The 13396-nt window shown below is 40.7% G+C and overlaps 1 pseudogene; it reads right to left on the bottom strand.

Moving 5' to 3' along the window:
* Positions 1–13002: 13002 nt before the first annotated feature.
* LOC140477537 (U6atac minor spliceosomal RNA) lies at positions 13003–13119 on the bottom strand (annotated as a pseudogene).
* Between the last annotated feature and the right edge of the window lie 277 nt (positions 13120–13396).

Here is a 13396-nt window from a genome sequence, read left to right as displayed (position 1 = left end):
GTTAAGCTGTTAAGCTACCAGGCAGGGCAGATAACGAGTATCAGAATCAATCAAAGTTCTCATTCCTCATCTCTATCTCGTTACCCCTGCTGGACTTAACAGAGGTTATGATCAAGATCAGAGATCAAGAATAAATTCCTGGGGAAGATATCCAGTGCTTGAAGGACAGTCCCAATTCGTGTTAGGGAGAGAAAGTGACAAAACTGGCATTGTAGCCATCTTCCGCAATTGCCAAGCATCTCAAAGGGCTTTCTAGTGAATCTGGTATTATTTATGTCTTGAGAAACTGGGTGAGGAAACAGAAACATGCAGCAAAAAACAGAGAACTGTGGAAGACGGAAATCTGAAACGAAACCTGAAATTGTTGGGAAAACTCAGCAGGTCTGACTGCATCTGCAGAGAGAACGATGTCAACGTTTTGGATTCAGTAAAACTTCTTCAGAACTGATTGTAACTTGGAAAAGGCTAGGATATATGCTTTAGACAGGAGTTATGGTGCAAAGGCATAAATGATAGGCGGGGCTGGAGCCCAGAGAGGGAAAGAGCTGCAGTTAGGCAGACTAATGGTGCAGTTAGGCAGACTGGATAATGGTGATCTGGGGAGAGAGCAAATCTGGTAATAAGGGACCGTTAGTAGGTGAAAGCAGCCCATGCGATGACATGTCTGGGGTGTGGAGGTGGGTAAAGGGCAAGGAAGAAGGTGTTCAGGCTCTAAAATTATTGAACTCAATGCTGAGTCTTGAAGGTTGCAGGGTTCCCAAGTGGAAAATGAAATGCTGATCTTCCAGCTTGTGCTAGTCCTCACAGCAGGCCTGAGACAGAAATGTTGGCCAGGGAATGTGGTGGTGTGTTGAAGTGGCAGGCACTGGAAGCTGGGGTCATTTTTGCACTCAGAACATAGGAGTTCTGCAAAGCAGTCACCCAGTTTGCATTTTGTCTCCCCAGGATTTGTGTTTGCATGAAGTAAACAATTTTGTTCTAGAAACTATATAATGTTTCTTCGCCAATGGCTTTTTTAATCCATTATAATTGGATATATTGGAATTGTCTGATTAATCTGGTGTTTGCCTTTTTCATTCAAATTAGCCAAAGACAGTCCAATTAAAGACAAAACCACTTTAAAAATATTGGTTAGTAATGCTTAGGTGAGTGTTGATGTTTATGTATAAGTTATTTACCTTCAACTGCAAGAGATTTCAAATAGGTTTTCGCTGTGGCAAGCCATTCTCTAACAAAGAACACAAGAGAATAGAATTAACCATCTAAATGAAATCAAATGTGACAGCAATTGGTGCAATAATACTCTACTTATGAAATTTGATTATCCTGACACAAATTGATTGATCCGTGTAGCTCTGTTTCATATTTGTTTAGAGCCCTCTCAAGGAGCTGCTGGGGACTTCTTTGGGAAAGTGGGCCATATTTCTGCACATTTTGCAGAGTGAGCTTGATGATGTTTTTTATTGTTCATAGATCATCATGCTTGTCTTCAAAATGGCTACACAATTAGACCCACTCCCAGAACCCTGCACAATTTTCCTCTTTAAGCTTTAACCTAATTCCCTTTTGAAAGTCAGCATTGAATTTGCTTGCAGTCGCCTTTCAGGCAATGTATTCCAGATCATAACAACTTGCTGCACACGTGTATTTTCTGATTGCATCCAACTTGGCAACAAAATGGAAGGAAAATGCGTTTGAAATGTGGCATTTTATTAAACTTTTTTTTAGGAAGTCCGACCTAAGACAATAGAAATTCAAACAGAAAATGTTGAAAATAGCTCTGACTTGGCAACATTTGTGGATAAAGAAGCAGACTTAATGTTTTAGAGTATTAACCTCTCATCAGCGTGAGAAAATAGTGATGTGATACAGAAGAAATAATAAAGGGAAGGCAGGAGAGATAAAGCGAAAGATAAATGGTGGTGCAATGATGAAAGTGATGGTAAGGGGAGAGGTAAAGAGGCAGATGGTGCGCTTAGGGTAGACTCTGTTTAAACTGGCAGAAGGATCAAAAACCACAGAATACATAGAATCATAGAAAAACAGAAAATAGGAGGAGGCCATTCAGCCCTTTGAGCCTGCTCCACCGTTCTTCACAATCATGGATGAGTGTCCAACTCAAGAGACTAATCCTGTTTTCTCTCCATAACCTTTGATCCCATTCGCCCCAAGTGTTATATCTAGCTGCCTCTTGAATATTTTCAATGTTTTGACATCAACTACTTACTATGGTAATGAACTCCACAGGCTCACCACTCTTTGGATGAAGAAATGTCTCTTATCTCGGTTTTAAATAGTCCACCCTGAATCCTCAGACTGTGATCCCTGGTTCTGCAAACACCAACCATTGGGAACATCCTCTCTTCATCTACCCTGTCTAGTCCTGTTAGAATTTTACAAGTCTCTGTGAGATTCTTCCTCATTCATCTGAATTCCAGCAAAAACAATCCTAACCTAGTCAGTCTTTCCTCATATGTGAGTCCTACCATCCCCAGAATCAGCCCGGTAAACCTTTGCTGCAATCCCTTGAGAGCCAGAGCATCCTTCCTTTGAAAAGGAGACTAAAACTGCACACAATATTTTAGATATGGCTTCACCAAGGCCCTGTCTAACTGCAACAACACATCCCTGCTCCTGTACTCAAAACCTCTCACAATGAAGGTCAAAATACCATTTGTCTTCCTTACTGACTGCTGCACCTGCATACTAACCTTCAGTGACTGATGCACAAGAATACCCAGGTCCCACTGCAAACTCCCCTCTCCCAATTTACAAGCCATTCAAGAAGTAATCTGCCTTCTTGTTTTTGCTTCCAAGGAGAATAACCTCACATTTATTCAAATTATACCTTATCTGCCATTGATTTGTCCACTCACCCAACCTGAGTCAAGACAATTGTCAGTAGAAGCAACAGTGAGATGAGAAAACCTTTTTATATTTCAAGTGCTCAGGATTTGGAAAGCACTGCCTGGGTATGTGGTTGAAGCTTTCAAAAGAGATTTGTATAATAATCTGAATCAAGAAATTACAGCGCTAAGGAGCAAAGCAGAAGAGTGGGGCTAGATGAGTTGCTCCTGCAGAGGGCTATCATGGCCTCAATGTTTCTTTTCTGGGCTATAACCATGCTATGAAATTATCAGCATCTGAAAAAGGGGAGTGAAGTTCTGATTTGAAACAACTGAGCTAATCACTTGTTTATACTTCTCAACCACTAATAAACTAAGTTTGGCAAATTACTGATAAGTGTGGAATGACTCCCTTTCAAAAGGACTTCATTGAGTATTGTATTTTGAGGCACACTGAAGTTATGAAAGGCGCTGTAGAAATTTTCCATTCCTTGTTTTTGTGGATTTTTTAAGCAGGAAGCTCAAAAGGTTCAATTATCTACCTGTAAAACAGTCAACTATAAGGTAAATATGGGATTTAATGACATATTGAAGAAAAGAAATGCTGTAAAAATCTTGATTTAAAGAATAATAAATGTTTGCCATAATCTATCCGAACCAACTCAATAAAGATAAAGGCGCTGTGGTGACTCAAAATAAACTAGATGCCACTGTGAGAGAATAAAATTGTGAGACAGATGAGATTTTATACTGTTTAAATGTGACTCAGTGGGTAGAATTCATACTTTGAAATCAACACATTTTGGCTGACACTCTCAAAGCAGTACTGAGTAAATACTGCACTTTTGGAGGTACCAATTTTATTTTATTGACCCCCATCTCCCACTTTAGATGGGTTTAAATCTATCCCGTGAATATGAGAATGGATGTTCTTTCAACATGAGACCTCAACCAGAATCACAGGACAGATTATCTGGTCATTATCATGCTGCAATTTGCCAGATTTTGTCATGTGCAGATTGGATGAAGTGTTCCCCCTCTGACAATAATAACTGCACTTTGAAAGTCATTTCAATGGCCATAGAACATTTGGGATCACAAAAGGCACTATGTGAAGGCATGTTCTTTCTCTAAAGAACATAAAGAACTGTGGAAGCTGGAGGTGTGAAACAAAATAGAAATTAGACTCAGTAGGTCTGGCAGCATCTGTGGAGAGAAAGCAGAGTTAATGTTTCCAGTGACCCTTTTTTCGAACTGATCGTAGCTGGGAAAAGGTTGGTATATCTGCTGAAGATTGGGGTGGGGCTGGGGGAATCAGTAGTAGGGTTTAAGGGATTAAATGATAGTTGGAGCTGGAGCCCAGAGAGAGGGGATAGCAGTCAGGCAGACTGATGGAGAGAGACGGATGGAGAATGGTGAGCCAGGGAGGAAAAAAAAGCTGAGGTCAATCAGTAGGTAATGATGGCTTGGCTGTGATGAAAGCTGCCATGTGATGATCGGGCTTGGGGTGTGGAGACATGGAAGGAGGTATTCGGGCCTGAAGTTATTGAACTCAATATTGAGTCCTGAAGGCTGCTGGGTTCTCAAGTAGAAAATGCAATACTATTCCTCCAGCACTGCAGCAAGCCCGAAATGTTGGCATGGGAAGATGGTGGTGCCTTGACGTGGCAGGTAACTGGAAGTCCTGAGTCCTTTTTGTGGACAGAGTGTAAGTCTTCTGCAAGCATTCGCCCAGTCTGCATTTTGTCTCCCCAGTGTAGAGGAGGCAACATTGTGAGAAGCAAATAAAGTAGATTGAGTAAATTATTCTTTCACCTGTAAATGTGTTTTGGACCTTGGATAGTGAGGAGAGAGGAAGTAAACAGGTAAGTGCTGCACCATCTGCAATTGCAAGTTCTTTCACCAAATTATCATGCTTGACCCCTGGTCACTTTTTTTTAACTGACCTGATGCACTAGGAATGTTTCTGTGTAGCTAGACTTTCAGTGTAGTTTGAGGGCCATGACGGCAAGAAAACATGTTGTTAAAAAATCAGAAGTTAGAGTTCTTGATCAATAGTTGTGATTGGCAGCAAGACTACAATGTCTTCAAAAAGGGACAGAGGTAAGTGGTTGAAAAAGAGGAACTATAAGGGAAATGAGAGTTTTAGATTTACACTAAAAGCTGAATATGATTCTGAAGAGCCTAGGGCTAACTTGGGTTGTGTGTTGCTGGGAGTTTGCAGAGGCAATGTCTGTAGAAGGCATTCTGATGGCTGGTTCTGGTACCTCTTTACCATTTTATTTCTCCAGGTAAATGGCCAGTACCCTCTCTCCCAAACTGTGGAAAGAAGGGCTTCAAGTGCCCAAGTAGTAAACTTGCCAGCAGGGGACGATAGCAGTTGCCAGGTTTATGGCACCATGGCTGGCTCTGCTGTTCAGAAGGGCGGGAAAAAGAATGGAAGGGCTATTGTCACAGGGGATTCAATTGAAAGGGGAATAGGTAGGTGGTTCTGCAGTCAAAAATGAGACTCCCGAATGGTATGTTGCCTCCCAGGTGCACGGGTCAGGGATGTCTCAAATCGGTTGCAGGACATGCTGAAGGGGGTGGGTGAACAGCCAGCTTTCGTGATGTATATTGGCACCAGTGATAAACGGGATGAAGTACTACAAGCAGAATGTAGGGAGTTTGGAGCCAAGTTAAAAAGTAGGACCTCAGAAGTAGTAATGTCAGGATTGCTACCAGTGCCACATGCTAGTCAGAGGAGGAATGAAAGAATAAGCTGGATGAACGTGTGGCTTGAGAGATAGTGCAGGAGGGAGGGGTTCAGTTTTTTGGGACATTGGAACCGGTTCTGGGGGAGGTTGGACTATTAAAAATTGGACAGTCTATACCTTGGCCAGATTGGAACCAACGTCATTGGGAATGCTTTTGCTAACACTGTTGGGGAGGGTTTAAACTGATGTGGCAGGGGGATGGCAACCAAATGAGGAGGTTAGTGGACTGTAAGGAGGTAGTAACTAAAGTCTGTAAGGAACTAGATAATGAAGTCAGCATGACTAAGGGTAAGAGTGGGCAGGGAGCAGATGATGAACGCAAAGAGGCTGGTGGTCTGAGGGGCATTTGTTTTAATGCAAGAAGTGTAGTCAGTAAGGCAGATGAACTTAGGGCTTGGATTAGTACTGGGTGTATGATGTTATTGCTATTACTGAGATTTAGTTGAGGGAAGGGCATGACTGGCAAGTAAATATCCTTGGATATCGATGCGTCAGGCCAGATAGAAAGGGAGGTAAAATGGGTGGAGGAGTTGCATTACCGGTCAGAGAGGATTTTACAGCTGTGCTGAAGGAGAGCGCTATGGAAGACCCGAGCATTGAGGCAATATGGAGAGAGCTCAGAAATAGGATGAGTGCAGTAACAATATTGAGGCTGTACTACAGGCCTCCCAACCGTGCATGTGAGATAGAGGTAAAAATGTCTAAACAGATTATGGAAAGATGTAGGAGCAACAGGTTGGCGGTGATAGGAGATTTTAATTTTCCCAACATTGACCGGGATTCATTTAGTGTTAGAGGTCTAGATGGAGCAGAATTTGTGAGGAGCATCCAGGAGGGTTCTCTAGAGCAGGACGGAAATAGTCCAACTTGGGAAGGGGCCATTCTGGACCTGGCATTGGGAATTGAACCCGGCCAGGTGGTTGATGTTTCGGTAAGGGATTACTTTGGGAATCGTGATCACAATTCTATAAGTTTTAGAATACTCATGTACAAAGATGAGTGTGGTCCTAAATGAAGAGTGCTAAATTGTGGGAAGGCCAAGTATAACAAAATTCAGCAGGAGCTGGGAAATGTAGATTGGGAGCAGCTGTTTGAAGGTAAACCCACATTCGATATGTGGGAGGCTTTTAAAGAGAGGTTGATTAGAGTTCAGGAGAGACATGTTCCTGTGAAAATGAGGGATAGAAATGGCAAGATTAGGGAACCATGGATGACAGGTGAAATTGTGAGACTAGCTAAGAGAAAAAAGGAAGCATTCATAAGTCTAGGTGTCTAAAGGCAGACGAAGCTTTGGAAGAATATTGGGAATGTAGAACCAATTTGAAATGAGGAATTAAGAGGGCTAAAAGGGGTCATGAATTATCTTTAGCAAACAGGATTAAGGAAAATCCCAAAGCCTTTTAATCAAGGAGCAAGAGGGCAGCTAGAGAAAGAGTTGGCCGACTCAAGGATAAAAGAGGCAAGTTATGCAAGGAGTCAAAGAAAATGGGTGAGATTCTTAATGAGTATTTTGCATCAGTAATAACTGAGGAGAGGGACATGACAGATGTTGAGATTAGGGATAGATGTTTGACTACTCTCAGTCAAGTCAACATAAGAAAGGAAGAAGTGTTGAGTATTCTAAAAGACATTATGGTGGACAAGTCCCCAGGTCCGGATGGGATCTAACCCAGGTTACTAAGGAAGCGAGAGAGGAAATAGCTGCGTCTTAACAGGTATCTTTGCAGAATCCTTGAACACAGGTGAGATCCTGAAAGACTGGAAAATTGCTAATGTTGTCCCCTTGACTAAGAAGGGTCGTAGGGATAATCCAGGTAATTATAGACCGGTGAGCCTGACGTCAGTGATAGGGGAGCTGCTGGAGAACATATTGAGGGGTAGGATCTATTTCCATTTGGGAGAAAATGGGCTTATCAGTGATAGGCAACATGGTTTTGTGCAGGAAAGGTCATGTCTTACCAACTTAATAAAATTCTTTGAGGAACTGACAACGTTGATTAATGAGGAAAAGCTTGTGGATGTATTATACATGGACTTCAGTAAGGTGTTTGATAAGGTTCCCCATGGTAGGCTGATGGAGAAACTGAACTCGCATGGGGTCCAGGGTGTGCTAGCTAGATGGATAAAGAGCTAAGTGGGCAACAGGAGACAGAGAATAGGAGTGGAAGACAGTTTCTCAAAATGGAGAACTGTGACCCATGGTGTCCCACAGGGATCTATGTTGGGACCACTGTTGTTTGTGATATACATAAATGATCTGGAGGAAGGTATAGGTGATCTGATTAGCAAGTATTCAGATGATTCTAAGATTGGTGGAGTAGCATATAGTGAAGGGGACTGTCAGAGAATACAGTAGAATATAGATAGGTTGGAGAGTTGGGCAGAGAAATGGCAGATGGAGTTCAATCCGGGCAAATATGAGGTGATGCATTTTGGAAGAGCCAATTCAATTGTGATCTATACAGCAAATAGAAAAGTCCTGGGGAAAATTGATATACAAAGAGATCTGGGTGTTCAGGTTCATTGTACCTGAAGGTGGCAACACAAATCGATAGAGTGGTCAAGAAGGCAAATGGCATGATTTCCTTCATCGGAAGGGGTATTGAGTACAAGAGTTGGCAGGTCATTTACAATCATATAAGACTTTGGTTCAGCCACATTTGGGATACTGTGTAAAGTTCTGGTCGCCTCATTACCAAAAGGATATGGATGCTTTGGCGAGGGTGCAGAGGAGGTTCACCAGGATGTTGCCTGGTATAGAGGGCACTAGCTATGAAGAGAAGTTGAATAGATTGGGATTATTTAATTAGAAAGATGGAGGTTAATGGGGATCTGATTGAGGTTTACAAAATCATGAGAGGTATAGACAGGGTGGATAGCAAGAAGCTTTTTCCCAGAGTGGGGGACTCAATTACTAGGGGTCATGAGTTCAAAGTGAGAGGGAAACAGTTTAAGTGAGATATGCATGGAAAGTTCTTTACACAGAGGGTGGTGGGTGCCTGGAACACGTTGACAACGGAGTTGGTAGAGGCAGCCACAATAGCATCATTTAAGATGTATCTGGACAGATGCATGAATGGGCAGGGAGCAGAGGGATACAGATCCATAGAAAATAGGTGACAGGTTTAGATAGTGGATCTGGATCCACGCAGGTTTGGAGGGCTGAAGGGCCCGTTCTTGTGCTGTAATTTTCTTTGTTCTTTGCCATTCTTAATGGCAATATTATATAATTACCCTTTCTTTCCAGCAACTTAGCTTGTTAACAGCTGCCCATGGCCTCCTCTGTGCCTCCTCCTGCCTTTTAAATTCTTCCTAATTGTAGTTCTCAGTTTATTGTGACGATTACTGCTCCTTGCATTTCAATTAGTGGGTTGACTATGTGGGACTTTAAACTGATGTGCTGAAAACACACAGGTTAATTTACTTACTTTCCAGCCCTCAAATATGAAAAAGTATGCTTTCTTTTAGAAAAACTAACATCCGATATTCAGCTATTTTTGTAGGAGTTTCAAGAATCTTTATACCTAACATTCTGGTAAAGTTAACCAATGTTGGAAACATGTCCCAGAGTGACAGTTAAGTGCAAAAAAAGCAGTTTTTTTTTGTAAAACTATATAATGGGCTTTCACCCAACACCACTGCTCCTCCCCAAGCCCGTTGGGTATTTTACGAGAGTTATGAGACAAACTAGACTGAAACATCATAAAATTATTATTGAGGTCATAAAGTATGGACATGAAAAATACCCTTTGGCCTTCCAAGATCATTCTGCTCTCAACAGACCTTGTACAATTTGCACTGTCATGGGCTCTCTCCACTTTATTTAATCTCCTGAGGAAGGTGAATAGCCACAGGTAAAACTTCTGAGTGGATAAAGCTCTTGTGAAATTTCTTCCTAAACACCTGAAGGTAATTGAGTGAATGACCCAGGATATCAATCGAACACTGTATTAAGTATCAGTGCTTACAGAGGACAAGCACCCACTTTCTAGAAATTGCTTTGATATGTTTCCCATTCGTTATAGAGAAATTGAACTCTGTCTAGTGACAAAAGTGTGAAGGGATCTCTCTAAGGCTAAAGCTTTGTGCCTTAGAGGGTCCCAGTGCTAGCTTTGATAAAGGATAATATTACAGCATCATATTGAATGCATAGTACAGACATATATGTCATTCAGCCCAACTGAGCACTTACACTCCATACAGTCCTCACTCAATTGTTTGCCTAAATTATACAGTGTAGGATCAAGCAGAATCTTTTAGTTCCTGGTTTCATATGTGACATGGCCAAATGACAGAGATGAGGCATTCAACTTGGCATGTAATCAAAAACATACATATGATTCTGATCCATACTATTAAAAAATGCAACATTTAAAGCTTATTTTTCAAATCCGAAAAAAGGAAGACGGCACAATATTTTAGAAGAGAAAGATTTTAATAAGGCATGAGGGGCAATTTCTTTGCAGAGAGAGTGGCTCATGTGTAGTATGAACTTCCAGAGGAAGTGGTGGCTGCAGATGCAGTCACAACATTTAATAGACGTTAAGGTAAGTACATGAATAAAAACTGTTTGGAGAGATATGGGCCAAGCGCAGGCAGATTAGTTTGGGATTATAGTCAGCATGGACTGGTTGGACTAAAGGGTTTGCTTCTGTACTGAATGACTCTATGACCCTATGACCTGCACAAACAAAAAAGAACAATAGACACTTTAACAGATATCCATTTACCATTCTAACTCTTAAGAATGTAAATAAGGGATGGGTGTCAATGTTTTACCATAATAACCAACGACAACAAAAACAAAACTGAGGAAGTGTCATTGGACCTGAAACATGCACTCTGATTTCTCTCAACAGGTGCTTCCAGACCTGCTGAGCTTTTCCAGCAATTTCTGTTTTTGTTTCTGATTTTCAGCATCCGCAGTTCTTTCAGTTTTACAGTAATAATATTGGTACATCGCTCGCACAAGATAGTGGCTTGAATTTTCCATTGAGAGTAATAGTAAGGCTGTGAGCATCACTATTTTAATGAAGCAAATTTGACAGCAACTACCATGTGTCCACATCTGTTCAATTGAAGGAAGAACTCAGAATGCTGCTGCTGATTTGCCCTGATCTTCCACAAGCTTTACTTATGTCAATGTCACAGAAGACATTCAACATTCACATACATGGAGCAGCATGACAGTTTACTACCATGATGTTGGCTGAAAGAAGTAGGACTGGCCAATCAAGTACAAGCAACTTTTCAATGGCAATAATAAGTCTTAATTACTACCAAACAACCTCTCATTACAGAAAATTAACTTTATAAGTGTGGAATCCTATTCCTTCAGATCCAATTACTGTAAGGAAAATAAATTTGAAGTCATTTTATTTGCATTGCCCTCTTTCTCTTTTATCTCTTTCAATCTTATCTTTATTTCCCTCTCTTTATGTTGCATCAGTTGGAAATGTCCACTGAATTGAAATTTGTCAGTTGGTGTGTGTCTTAATTGTATCTGATTGAAGAGACTCACATTGGGCTAAATCTTATGCTTTTCTGGTGACGTCCAAATTGTGCTGAGTACTTTGGAGAGTTTCTCACTGAATTTTCTTGCATTTCTTACCAAACTCCACTAAATAATGACCTAACCACAGTCTATGGCATCTCTCATTAAGATTTCCACTCCAACGTTACCGCCCACTGTTCCTGGAACAGCTCACCACTCAGCAGATATCCCAGTATTCACAAGCTTCAATAATAATATTAAATTTAGCTTTCGAGAAAAAGTTAGATTTGGTTCTTGGGCCAAAAGGGAACAAAAGCTATGGGGAGAAATTGGGAACACAGTATTGAGTTGGATGATCAACCATGGCCATACAGAACAATGGAATAATCATGAAGGGCTGAAAGCTCTACTCCTGCTTCTATTTTCTGCATTTTTATGACAGCAGCCTTTACTTCAATACCTCCCTGGAATGTTTTCCAACATCGTTGAACTCCAGTGTCATTGGCTCAGAAGTGGGAATGTTATCAGATGAGCCAAGTTGATGCAACTGGGTATTAGCCTAAGTTAATGTGCTTATAAACAATATGTAAAAGCAAAAAAAGTATTTTTAAATTAATTGAAAATAACATTAAACTGAAAGACCATTTGATTAAGCAAAAGCTTTTCTGTTCACAACACCAGCCACGTCATTTTGTCTAACTCTTTATGCTCTACAACAAACTCCTCCCAATTACCTTTATCTCAACTTATGGGTATAACCTTCTATTCCTTTCACCCTCATGCATTCATCTATTTTCCCCTTAAATGTTCCAATGCAACACACCTCATCAACTCAATTTGGTGGAGAGTTATGCATTCTCTCCCTTCTCTGGACACACAATTATCTCCTCAATTTATTGGTGATGATCTTATATTTATGATCATAAGTTTTGGTTGCCATTTTGAAAATCCTTCAATCCCCTGCATTATCATAATTACTTCTTTCAGTGGAATTAAAATTTATGAAAGTTTAAAATTTAATCCCTTAATCAGGTAATCTATAGTAAAATTATTTTTGAGTTCTGCAGTTGCCATTCTGTTTTTGTTTGAAGATTCATCTTAAAGGATGAACTAGTTTTTCCAAAGACAGAAATCCCTGTTACCTGTTTTAGAACAGCACTAGCAGAAAATAAAGTGTAGGAAGACCTGTACTAGTCTAAAAGTAGTCTGTCTGAAGAATGTTGTCCTCTAATACTGCTGTGAGGTGGAATTGTTACAATGCAAGGAAAGAATCAACAATTAAGCAATGGTAAATACAAATTATTTTCTATTTCTTTTGCACTCGTTAAAATGGCAAGCTTCAACAGCAAACATTTTAACCTTGTTATACAGTAATGTTGAACATTTCTGACTGAACGTGAGTTAAATGCAGAGTAAAGCATCCCTCATCCTAAGTGCAAACACTGAAAGGTGGCACTTACTGCATTTCAATTTCCCACCAGCCATCTGCGAGGTTTCTTTGAGTGAGAGCAACAATATAGTGGCTATTTGCACTACACCATGAGTGTTTTATATGAATGGATTTATGTGTGTTGGATCTGGATTGACTGCTCAAAATCACTGTAACCATCAGAACAAGATAACCCTCACTCATCAATTTGAAAACATTCAGTGAAGTTTTCAGGAAAGACCTTGAGACTAGTTTGGAAAAGTTCTTACAAGCAAAGTGGGCCCTATTCATTCACAAACAGAAATTGCTGACAAGTTTTCTGAAAATGTTTAGCAATATTTACATTATAGCAATAATTATAGAGAAGGGAACTTGGGATTGTGTATCTGCTCACATGTTACTAAACACCTCTGGAGCAGGTGGGACTTGAGCCCTGCTCCTGAGGTAGAGACACTATCACAGTTTACAAGAGGGTCCAAAAAATAGATAGATGCCACTAAGTGGATGGCAATGCTTTAACCATTTGTGTGTTGTAAGGCCACTCGGATTCCTTCCATCCTTATTAAAGGGAATAGTAACCTCCTCTTTAAGCAAAGGTAGATCTCTATGACAGTACAAGGGCATTTTTTAATCCATTCAGGGAATGCAGGCATCACTGGCTTGACCAGAATTTATTGCCCATCCCTAAAAGCTCTGGAGAAAATGGTGGAGTGGACCCATCATGAATCACTGCCTTCGTGGGATATAAATATGTCCACAATGCTGGAAGGAAGATATTTCAGGATTTTGACTCTGTGACAGCGATTCAACAAAATTTCTGTGACTTCCATGTGAGCTGACCTATGGGGAATTGGTCGAGCTCCTGGGGAAA

This window comes from Chiloscyllium punctatum, chromosome 5 (assembly GCF_047496795.1).
Source record: "Chiloscyllium punctatum isolate Juve2018m chromosome 5, sChiPun1.3, whole genome shotgun sequence".
In the NCBI taxonomy this organism is placed as follows: Eukaryota; Metazoa; Chordata; class Chondrichthyes; order Orectolobiformes; family Hemiscylliidae; genus Chiloscyllium; species Chiloscyllium punctatum.
Note: the sequence above shows the minus strand (reverse complement) of the source record. Positions and strands in the feature narration are given on the sequence as shown.